Source organism: Vipera ursinii, assembly GCF_947247035.1.
Source record: "Vipera ursinii genome assembly, chromosome: 6".
Lineage (NCBI taxonomy): Eukaryota > Metazoa > Chordata > Lepidosauria > Squamata > Viperidae > Vipera > Vipera ursinii.
In genome coordinates, this window is record NC_139515.1 from 53,151,864 (window position 1) to 53,164,475 (window position 12,612).

The following is a 12,612-nucleotide window of genomic DNA, read 5'->3' on the forward strand; positions in this document are numbered from 1 at the left end:
TCATTCTATGTATATGCCTGCTTATTAGGGCTTTTGCCCCCCCCAGCGGCATTATTACAAAGTCAGCTTATTGCCCCCAACAATCTGGGTCCTCATTTTACCTACCTCAGAAGGATGGAAGGCTGAGTCAACCTTGAGCCTGGTGGGATGCGAACCTGCACTAATTGCAGGCAGCTGGTGTTACTTAAGGAGGCATTAGCCCACTGCTCCAGTTTTTATTTCTTCAATTTCTTTTCAGTTCTCTGTAAAATATCAAAATCATTGTTTCCTACCAATTTGCATGGCTTACTGATCAACATTTGTAACAAATTAAAAAATTCTGGGGATAACTAAAGTTACTACAATCTGAATTTGCATGTCAAGGAACAGGACAATCTGTTTCCTCCTCTGAATCTAACCTCTAAATTTTCTAATACTTTAATCACTTACTAGTTTCCAGTATTAACACTGTATTTTGCCTGCCACTATTTTTTTTTACAGAATTGTGAAGAGAGAAGTTTCTTCTTTTCTTTTTCTCTTTCTCTTTTTCTTTCTAAAGGTGCTTTTTCAAAAAGCAACTGGACTTTCTTGTTTCCCCACCACCACCATTAGAGATATTTCACTTCTCTTCCATGAAGCTTCTTCGGTTCTGAACAGTTCTTGGATGAGAAGCGAAATGTTTTCAGAGAAAACATGGCTTAGGCCCGGGATACTTGTACGACCATCTGCTGCCGGGAACGAATTCCCATCGCCCAGTACGCTCACACAGAGAAGGCCTCCTCAGGGTACCGTCGGCTAGACAATGTCGGCTTGCGACCCCCAGGGGAAAAGCCTTCTCTGTGGGAGCGCCAGTCCTATGGAATTAGCTCCCCCCTGAGCTTCGGATGGCCCAAGATCTCCAGTCCTTTTGCCGCGGCCTCAAAACACTCCTTTTCCACCTGGCTGACCTGGGCTGACAGGGATTTTAATTATGTTTACAATTTTAACTCTAATCTTTAATTTATTTCAATTTTTAATTTTAATTTACTGTACAGAGACCTTTAATTTTTGTTGTTGTTAGCCACCCTGAGTCCCTCGGGAGATGGGGCGGGATATAAGTCCCATAAATAAATAAATAAATAAATAAATAAATAAATAAATAAATAAATAAATAAATAAATAAATAAATAAATAAACAAAACAAAACAAAAAGTAAGTCTAGCAGCCTTTTGAAAAAGCACTTTGGGGACAATCATGACCTGGATGACTGAGAATCTCCATATACACTTTCTCTTTCTACTTTTTTTTCTTTTCCATATCCCACCTTTTTTCCTGTTTTTTTTTCCTGGTTGTATTTTTTGTAGGTTGCATTGACTTTCATTTTTTTCATTTATAATTCTCAGTATGATTACTTGGGGGGAAAAACCACAAAGCAGAATTTAAAGCCCATATATATAAAATTAAATGTGACATTCAGCTATGTTGATATCGTAGTATGACTATATTTCTTCAGAAAACAATTCAGCTTCTTTCTATTCCTTTCTGCCTCTTTGCAACTATAGATTATTAACAATTGAAGATAGAATTCAAAGGCGGGAATCAAATACAAAGTTTTAGACCTCCAGAGCTTACATAAATTATGTTGCTTACAGTGCCACATTATTGATTCCTGAAATAGATTGGAAATAAAGTTTATACTTGTACATTTAAAAAGAAGAAAGTATTCATACAGTTTTTAATATGATCAGTCTACAAGCTGAAACCAATTATCACCAGCATACCAGCAGCTGTTTCTAAAAGATATCGCGCTGAGAAGATTATAAGTAGATAGTTACATTAGCTCACATGCCCTCTGTGTTTATTCCAATAATGAGGTGGATAGATGTGAAATCAGTTTACTGCAGTCAATGAGGGTACAATTTTCCTGCCAATAACACTCTCTGTGTTGTAGAACCAGTGGTGCGCAGCTGCAAAAAGAATGGTGGAGGGTTGTTTCTGCATTTGATGGATGGTTGGAGTTTTAATCTAAGTGCTTTCCTTCCCTGCAGATTCTGAGATGGGAGTCCAACTCATCTTTACAGATTGCTGGCTGGCACATAAGAAAAGACAATGAGCACATTCTGCTGTTTACTTCTTCTTGAAGCAATCCTACGGTACACAAAAGAACAGTGTACTGCAGGAGTACCAACCATGGACACAGGGCAATCCAGCAGAATGGGAAGAGTTCTCAAAAAGGTTACCCGATCTGAAATGTAGCAAAAGGTTGTGCTTGACTGGCCTATGAGCTGCAGCTTCCCATCCCAGATCTACAAAGAGCATCTATATCAGGGGTGTCAAACTCAATTTCATTGAGGGCCACATCAGCATTGCGGTTGCCCTGAAGGGGCCGGGTGGATATGGCCTGGGTGGGCGTGGCCTACTGGGTGGGCATGGCTAGAGTGCATATGGCCTACTGGGTGGGCATGGCCAGCTCTACATCATTAGCATCAGGGGTGCCTATGGGGGCCTGGGCAGGAGTGGGACAGATCTGGGGGTCTCTGGCAGAAGGAGGGTCTCTGGGCCAGGGCCAAGGCAGTTCCCTCACTGTTTCTAGGATGGCTTCGGGGGCCACATGAAACCACTTCGAGGGCCAGATCTGGCACCCGGGCCTTGCGTTTGACATGTCTGATCTATATATTGGACAAGTTTGCAAAGTTTCCTGTTGTCCTTATCACACTGCCTTGCTTCAGTAATTACTAAAGACATTTAATTTGCAATAGCCTTTTTATTCATCTTTCCTCACTCACTGGGTGATGTATTTTGCAGATGTTCCCATATCTCTTTATAGGCAGTATCAAGTGTACAATGTACGTATAACACCACGCACATAAATATGCATTCAAAAGGAAAATGCAGCAATGCCTAGATTATATCATTAATTCTGGCTGTGTTGCCATGACAGTTATGAGTTGTATGGGCCTGGTAAAGCCAACTTTGTTTTTTTTTCTCCCCTTCTTCCTTTTCAATCTGATGTATGAATCACATGATTTACAAGGGCAGACTAGTTACAATTGAATGCCAAACTCAATTGGTTTCTTAATACAATTTCATAAAAATGTAGATAAATGACAAAATAACATAATAACATGTCAAAAAGCATCAAAAAATGTAACATTGTACAGGATACATCTGCCCATACTAAATACAGCTTTATTTAATAGGGAGAAAAAAAATGTGTCTGGAATCCAAGATATCTGTAAATTGCTAGCTTTACATTTGTGTACTTCAGGGGTGTATTAATAAAATTTTAAATAAGGTCTACTTTTTTATCCATTAATCTCACCTGTTTTACAAGGGGATTACTTTCTGTTTCAACACAAACGCAATATTCATGCCCAGGGCAAACATATATTCTATATACAAGCACATAACATAAACACACAGAGAGACAAGAGAGACAGAAAAAGAGATTGAGACACAGAGAGAAGAATGTGAACACTTTTCAAACAAAATAGATGGATTGGATCTATTTGTTAATTCCAAGATGAGTAATATAAGAAATAATTATAACACCTTAACATATATTTCCATAAGGAACACTCTTTGCATTTGAACAGAATACTTTTTTTAGAAGTTAAACAGAAGTTTATCTTTGTCATATATCAAAACACTAAAAAAAAAATCCATTAATATTATGAGTATTACAGATGTTAACATTAGCTTTGCAGTTTGGAAAATGTTTGGCAGCTTATGTTCATGAGTCTGTTTGTCACTGACTTGATGCAATAAAATTATTTAATACATATGGACCAAGAAGATGGTTTATCTATTCCCCCCCCTTTAATGTGGATACCACTCTCATGCACAGACAATATATGTCTGGAATACACATCCAAACTCAGTAGGTTTCAGGTTTTATAAGCGTTTTTTCACTTCAGAGAAGTTACATCAGGTTGGGGTAAAACCAGTGGTGGGATTCCGCTGGTTCACGCCGGTTCGATAGAACCAGTAGCTATTTTTTTGTTGCCCAGGCCCAGAACGGATTTCCAGAAGCAGCATCCACACTGAGAACAGGTTGTTCACATATTTGAATCCCACCACTGGGCAAAACATATATTTACCTGCTTTATGCCTGATGGAGAAGATAAGACTTTCATACAAATAGTTTTATTTTATTTCAGAAATCCTGATTGAAATCAGAAGAATTAGAACAAGCACTAAAAACACCCTTCTTCATGGATGTATCTGTCAGTCTTGTGTCTGCTGAGCACACACACAGACACACCCCGCTTCTGATTTGTTTCTGAAGAAATGTTTGCATTTTACTGACTCTTAAATAAAAAAATAAACCCAACCAAATGAAAAATTCCAGACTTGATCTTACAGTCTAGGAAAAGCATTGCTTAAATTTACAGCAACATTTCAATGAATAGATCTACCGTATTTCATTCTGGGGGTTTCAAAATCACACACGTTTGTAAGATATCATTAGATCACTCATTTGATCTAATGTTTACTGTCTTCCTGGCTGTCAGGTCAAAATAATTCTAATGACCGATACAGTGATTTCTTGCTTGCCAGGTGCTTTGAGACCACAGCTAAAGTCTCAAGGTGATTATACATTCCTTTCTTTCCAAGAATGTTTCCTCACACTTCAGTGGCTGCAAGACATCTTATTAACACAACTTTAAAACTTTAAAAGAAAGATGTTGAAAGCAGTGAAGGTGGAATAGATTTAAAGCAATGTGTGGAAAGCAAGGAAAGGGGAGAAAAGATTTTGTTTGCCAAAGAAAGCAGAAAAAAGGATTTGCCTCATTAAAACAAGTTTTGTTTCTGGCAGAAAGTACATGACTTTCAAACCTTTGGGCTTCTCACTAGCAACCTATTCTTTGGTGAGATATATATAGTCTTCCTAGAGCTCCTACTTTCATCCTTATTGACATATCACACCTAATCAATGATATTTTTTTAAAAAGGCATTTGTGTAATAAACAGATACTTCACATTGTATATATAACTACTATTGTTGGGAAATAGACTACAGATGAGCTGTTAACTGTGGATTTTTGGCCAGTGCAACCAGAGTTTGGACATCTGAACCAGCTGCATCATACTGTATGGGAGGTCTTCTTATGTAGGGAAGTTATTTATTTTTTCCTTTTCTTCCTATCCTCTTCACTCTGCATTTAATGTTTACTTTAAATACTGTTTATTTTCAATAGGCATGATTACTGAGCAATGGAAAAATCTGAGTTTAAATGCAAGACACAAATGCTTGCACATGGAATTTAAAACCATTGCCCTGCCCCCAACCAACCACATGCAACAACGTCTAGTAGCTTTCCAGAGTGTCTCCATTATCATCATTGGTAGCAGATCTTTTGGACACTCTATGGTGGTGGTGGTGAATCTATGACATACGTGCCACAGGCAGCGCGCAGAGCCATCCCTGTGGGCACGTGCGCCATTGCCACAGACAGAGGGATGCAGGGCCAAGCTCCTCCCCTCACCCTCTCCACACCCCATCAGTGTGGGTGGAGACGGCCCCGGGACGGCTAGAAAGGAGCCCTCACCTGGTGCGGGCTCTGTCTACACAGTGGCTCTGACAGGGGTGTCAGCTGATGCTCCTCCTGCTGCTCCAAGCCCCTTGACCAGCCAACCACATAGGGAAGCAGGAGGCAGCGGCAGTGATCCCTACATCACCAAGCCCAGCCAGCAGCAGATCTGAAAGCAAAGCTGTGCCGCCCATCCTCGTGGTGGATGCAGCAGCGGGGAAGGTGAGCTATGGCACATGCCCATCCCTCCCCGCTGCCACCCCACATCATTCTGCATGCATGTCCTGGAGGTGCACGCAAAATAATGTGGGGCAGCAGCAGCAAACGGTGTGCGCATGCCAGATACTGCCTTCCCCCACTGCTGCCACTCCACCAGTGCAAGGATCGGCAGCACAGCTTTGCTTCTGGATCTGTTGCTGGCCCCTGCACACAGAGGACAGTGAGTGCATGCGGGCCAATGGTGTCCATCAGCAGCCACAGCATGCTGGCTGTCCTGCATAATGGCAAACTGGCTGCAGAGCCCCATTGGCTCGGGCAGAGATGGACCCAGGACAGCTGGAAGGAAGCCCTTGCCCGGGCTGGTCCCATCCACTTGACGGCTCTGACGGGGTTGGGTTCTGCTGCTGCTCCGACCAGTCAACATGCAGAGAAGCAGAAGGAGGTGGAAGGGCAGCCAGGGGTCTGGAGCCACCTCAACTGCTTACTGGCAGCCCAACGAGGCAACAGATCTCATGCACCAGCTGCCCCTCCTGCTTCCCTGAAAATAAGACCCAGTCTTATTTTCTTTTCCTTCAAAAGAGAGTGTCTTTTCCACTCACCTCTGGCACTGACAGCTCCATCCAGCTGGCCCATTTCTTCTGTGGCCAAAGGAGCAGCTTCATTCTGCAGCTCAGAATGCAGCTTGGGCCTACACTTCGTAATCAGGCCTTTTCGGAAGGCCCCTGCAGTGGATAACCAAGCAATGGATTCAGTCCACAGCTTTAGTTCTCGGCTGCAAAGGCCTTGCAGAACCGAGCTATGGATTGAATCCATAGCTTGGTTCTTGGCTGCAAAGGCCTTACTGAGAAATGCAGGGGACTTCACAGAAGAAGTAAGTCAGCAAGGAGAGGCTTGGCTGCAACAGTAAGTGGGTGTGAGGAATGTGGGGCAGCTCCACTCCACTGCTCTAGCTTGATTTTTAGGGGTGCACCTCACCCCAAAACTAGGGCTTATTTTTGGAGTACGGCTTATATTAGGCCCACCCCAAAAAAATCAAGACAGGCCTTATTTTTGGGGTAGGTCTTACTTTTGGAAAAACACTATATTCTCATGATATTACTTTCATGTCTTCCCCAGTTCACGATAATTGCAGACTATATTCATCTTCAGCTATTCTTATATTAAAGAGGGGATTCTCCATTCTCCTCTTGCACATTTTCCATGTAAATAATCTACAACCCCTCATTGATAATGTGGTTGCTGAGATTATTTGGAGCTGGAACTGTCTCTCTCCCAATGGCCATTTTAGGATGTTGCAGACATGTCCTCCCTCCTTGAACTAGGCCTTTATTCTCAAACATTCTATTTCTGGCCCCCATACCATTTTGATGACGGTGAATATTTTCCTGCTCACTGGGGGCCTTTGGTGGGAAGGAGTAAAGCCAGAGGAAACCACCAACTGCTTTTGTTAACATGTCTCATATTTAACCTGTAAGGGCAGCAAAACTCATAGTCTTTGTTGAAGAAGCAGGTTAGAACTAGGTTGTTAGGCTAGCACAATTTATATTTGCCTACTTTTCTGCTTACTCAATGACTAGAGGAACTGATATTAATGCATTCATGAGAAAGAGACCTGGTAATGACTAAGGGAATAGTATAGGTCTGTAACAGAGCAAACCTATGTTTTTTCTTCACTTATTTTTATAGCAAAGACATTTTATGAACCCTGACAGTCAAGCTTGGATGTCTAGGAAAGGAAGGCAAATTATTTCAGGGGGACAAAGGCTTCAAAAATTCTGTCAAAATTTCCATCAAAAAGCAATGAATAATTAGCTCCTTTTAATTTTATAATGGGTGTTTATAGTATTGGAGCAAACTGGAGAGAATATTTCATTTAAACAACTATTTTATTATATGTTTTCATGAAACTAGGGAGAAATTCTTGATAAAGTTTAAGAAAACCTACAGAATGAGTAAAAAGTTAAATTGACAATAGAGGGACAAGCAGTACGTAGGCCAAGGATAATTGTTATGTCAACCTAGATTACGTGCCTCCAAGGCTATCAAGAAAACAACCAAATATATGTTATTTCAAAAAGGAGGAGGGGGAAAAGCTTACAGTTTAAAAATCTACCCACCCCACACATACACAAATGATCTATACAAAGTTTCATTTTTAAGTAAACAACCTCTGTATATAAGGGTCTGTGAAATAAAAAGTTTTAGCTAATAAATTATGACTTGCAGTCAAGTGTCAAATAAGCCAAGTTCTGAATAAGAATTTCAGGAATGACATCTTGGTCCGAATAAATTATGGCAGTTAGGAATTAAGCAAGGAAATAAATTGCATTGTTTAAAAGTGATCTTAAAGTGACTATTGATCATTGAATGACTGTTATACATTTTAACATCCAAGTGGTATTAGCTAAGAAATATAGAAATAGAAAATCTGAATCAATTTCAGCACCATACAGAGCTGAGGAAATAATATGTTGTTGTAACAGCTGCAACTCTACAGGAAATTTCAAGACATGAATTGTCTTGTTCTTTCAAATGTAGTAATGCCCAGGGCTTTTTTTTCTCATAGAATGCTCAGAATGGCGTTCTGGCACCTTTTTTTTGCAAAAAAAAAAAAAAAGCTCCCTCGATTGGCTTTTGAAAGCCTATTGCAGGGATAGACAATCTTGGCTCTTTTTTATGACTCGTGGACTTCAACTCCCAGAAATCCTGAGCCAGCCATGCTGAGGGGAAAGAGAGAGGTTTCCAAGCTGAGCCATGCTGGCTCAGGAATCCTGAAAGTTGAAGTCCTTGAGTCATAAAAGAGCCAAGGTTGCCTACCCTGCACTAGAGGAGGACATTAACATTATTTACAAGGTTACTTCTTTAGCAACTAAACTTTTAGAATCTAAAACAGCTAATTCAAAATAGCCAATAGGAAAGAACCTCACATTTTTCATCTGCTTCTGTCTTTTGGAAGGTAAAATTAAATAACAAAATAATCTATTTCCTATGTTAACATAGGGATGCGGTGGCTCAGGGGTTAAGACACTGAGCTTGTCGATCAGAAGGTTGGCAGTTTGGTGGGTCGAATCCTGAGTGCCACATAACAGAGTGAGCACCTGTTACTCGTCCCAGCTTCTGCCAACCTAGCAGTTCAAAAGCACATAAAAATGCAAGTAGAAAATAGGGACCACTACGGTGGGAAGGTAACAGTGTTCCGTGTGCCTTTGGCATCTAGTCATGCCGGCCACATGACCACGGAGATGTCCTCGGACAAGCGCTGGCTCTTCAGCTTTGAAATGGATATGAGCACTGGCCCCTAGAGTTGGAAACAACTAGCATGCATGTGCGGGGGAACCTTTATTTTTACTTTTATGTTAACATCTCGGCAATAAAATCAATAAAGATAACAGGAAAGAAATGAGAAATATTTTTCTCAATGTAATATGTCTAATTTAGCTGATGCTAGAAAAAAATAGTATCTTTTGTAAATATTCTTGAAAACTATTTTGAATCTATAACCATCTATTACAACTAAACCACTTTAAAATAAACAATTCTTAAGAATGAAATATTCTTAATTTGGATTTTACTTTTACTGTTTGGACTGTTGTGTGTTTTGAAAAATAGATTATTTAGAATCTAGTTATGTTGTACTTCAGTCTTTAAATAATTAGCCTAGTATATACAAAACAATATATGATGTTTTCCATTGTGAGCTTAACATCAATAACAACATTTATTAAAAAGGCTAAAATAATTTCTGGTGGTATTATCTGTACATTAACATTTTGTTTAGTCACAATCTTTCACTTTTCACATTCTGAACAAGCAGTGGTCATGTATCCTAGCAAAAGATGTTACATATGTGCATAAGTGCAGTCAGTAGCATATGCCTTTTTAAAAATATCAGACATGCAAAGCAACAAAAATAAGTCCAAAATATCTGTATTACATCCAGAAATGCCAACTTTGCAACCAATATTTCTCATCCATAACTATGGCACCCTAAGGATACCTGCATACATGCAAATGTTTCTCTGGGATCAGTAAAGCAGCAGGGATTGCTTTTTCCTTCCAGTAACAGATTGCTGGGAAATACCAAACATGGCCTTGAGAATTCCAATGTTTGTTACAAATTTTTCTGGATGTGGTTGGAAAGAGGCCTAGAAATGCCAGCACAAATACATCACACTTGCTGAACGTGCACATGCAACTAATTACAATCTTCAATTATATGTGATATATCTAAAATGAGATGGGCTGTCTTAACTGCAACTTGCAAACTGTTCCGTTTTGCGGCAAAACAATCCAGGACAAGCTGATCAGCAAAGCTTAGAGAGGACTCATTAACACAATTTTTGGGAAGGAAAGAAACAGAAGGACAGTTTAACATCTTCTAGTTGATGTTATGTTATGTAACATCTTCTGGGAGTTGAAGTCGACGAGTCATAAAACAGCCAAGGTTGCCTACTCCTGGCCTATTGGTTTTCGAAAGCCAATAGGAATTGCTGCTGAGCACGCCAAAAGACCTGGCTGGCAAATGTTGCACAGGAAAGTTGTCTGCAGCAAAGGCAGGAACTTTGCACCTCTCCCTTCTGCCTAACTACACCATCTCAACTAGGTAAGTAAGATATTATTTGCAAATAGGATGGCAATAAACAATTTAGGCTGCATTTACATCAGGGCTTTTCAACCTTTTCAGAAATTGTACCACTTTTAGGACATGACAATATTCAAGCACCACCAGTGCTTAACAAGGTGTCAAAAACTTGATGACCAAACAAAGGGGGGTATTTTGGGTTTCATTGGTTAGATTCATTTATTGTTATAGAAATGGCTAGTTTATAATATTATAGAAAAGCAAAAAGTTGAGGTTCAGTGTTAATGCTTCCTTCTACTCCTGCAACAGAGGAAGTCAGAAGTCAGTGCCTTTTCTTTTTCCCTTCTCCCCCTCACCTTTCCCTTTTTCTCTCACCCTTTACTCGCAAAAGCTCCCCCACTCACTCACACTTTGCTCACAAAAGCCTCCAGTCACTCTCACTCACTCCTCCATCTCTTTCAAAGGCACCTCGTTCAGTCTCTCCCTCACTCACTCCATCTCTTTCAAAGGCCTCTTGCTCACTCGTTCACTTACTGCCCCATCACTTCCAAATGCCATTTGCTTGTTCACTCACTCACTTACTGCCCCATCGCTTCCAAATGCTTCCAAACGCCACTTTCTCGCTCACTCACTTACTGCATTTGGAAGCGACGGGGCAGTAAGTGAACAAATGCCAGTGCCAGAGGCCATCAGCTGTTTGGTGCCAGAGACCACTGCCACGAGGAACACAGCTCGGGGTTGGGGTTTGGAGCAGCTCCAGATGGGGGCTCAGCACGGGCTGCGGCGTGGCAACTGAGGGGAAGGGAATCCCCAAGGCAGCTGTGGGGAGGGGAAACCCCGTGGCATGTGGCTCTGAGCTGCAGGGGCAGGGGTGCAAAGGACGGGCGGCGACAGCATAGCAAGACACCGGCATCACTTCCAGTGACAGCACCTCTGAGTTCCGGCACCTTTTTTTTTTTTAGAAAAAAAGCACTGGTAATGCCCCAGTTGAAATTATACATTTCCTGCTGCACTTATTGAATATACAAAGTATTTTTGTTAATCTTATTTGCTCTGCCAACTTCTGCCAACAGTTATGGATCATCACAGTAGAAAAAGAGCAGCTATTTTATTTATTTATTTATTTATTTATTTATTTATTTATTTATTTATTTATTTATTTATTTATTTATTTATTTTTATTTTATTTACTGAGAAAATTTATATGGCCGCCCTAACTCACAATGATACTAGGCTGCTTAAAAGTAATTATAGGAATCTGCAAAACTTTTTCTTATGCAGTTTTGTTAAATATTACACCTCATCTTCAGTACTGTTTATGTTTCAGTTCTAATTATTAGCTTGAGTACTTTTTCATTCATTTTTCACAATAAATAAGTTACCTGTCTAGAGTGGCTTTACTGCAAGAATGAGAATGTTTCATTTTAGTCATTTTATTTTGATGAAATGTATAATACAGTATTTATGAAGTAGCAAAACCATACTTCTGTACAAGGATATGCATAACGACAGTAAACGACAAGTTCAATTTAGTTTTTTTTAAAAAAATAAACTAATGTGGCAATAGGTGTTGTTTCTAACAGTTTCTGTTGTATAACAAAGATTGTGTACCTCCGTAATTTAAAAACCTGTGTGTTAATCTTCATCTTAATAATTTGTAGAAAGTAAATGTCCAAATTTGCTCCATCTTTTTTCTTTTGGCAATTATAAATAACACATTGCTCTTACAGTTTAGTTATTTGTAATTGCATATAATAAAGACAAATTAGAAAGTTATGTAATAGAATGACAATGTCATGGTTCCAACAGATGAAACTCTTCAAAGAACTTCAAGGCATTATCTACCTTAAAGGATCTTAATTCGTGTAGCAGAATATTGTCACTTACATAATCGAAGCCAAAAACTGAATTCCCCTCCCCTGGGCACATAGTATCAAAGCACAATTACCTCCTCCAATTTACAGTCATAAATCATGTAGTGTTACCCCCTCAGAGGCCGCCAAAGCTCAGGACCTCCCAGCCCCACTTTCCTCCATCAAGTTCTGCAGCTGCGCTCACTAGGTGTTAGTAAAGTGTCTCTTCTAGCAGAAGCTCACGTGAAGTGAGCTCTCGTCTTGATTACTGCAATGCTCTCTATATGGGGCTACCCTTGAAGACCACTCGGAGGCTCCAACTGGTACAGAATGCAGCCGCGAGAGTTGTATTGGGAGTTTCCCGATACTCCCATGTCACACCTTTGCTCCGCGAGCTGCATTGGCTACCAGTTGTCTTCCGGGTGAGGTTCAAGGTGTTAGTAATGACCTACAAAGCCCTTCATGG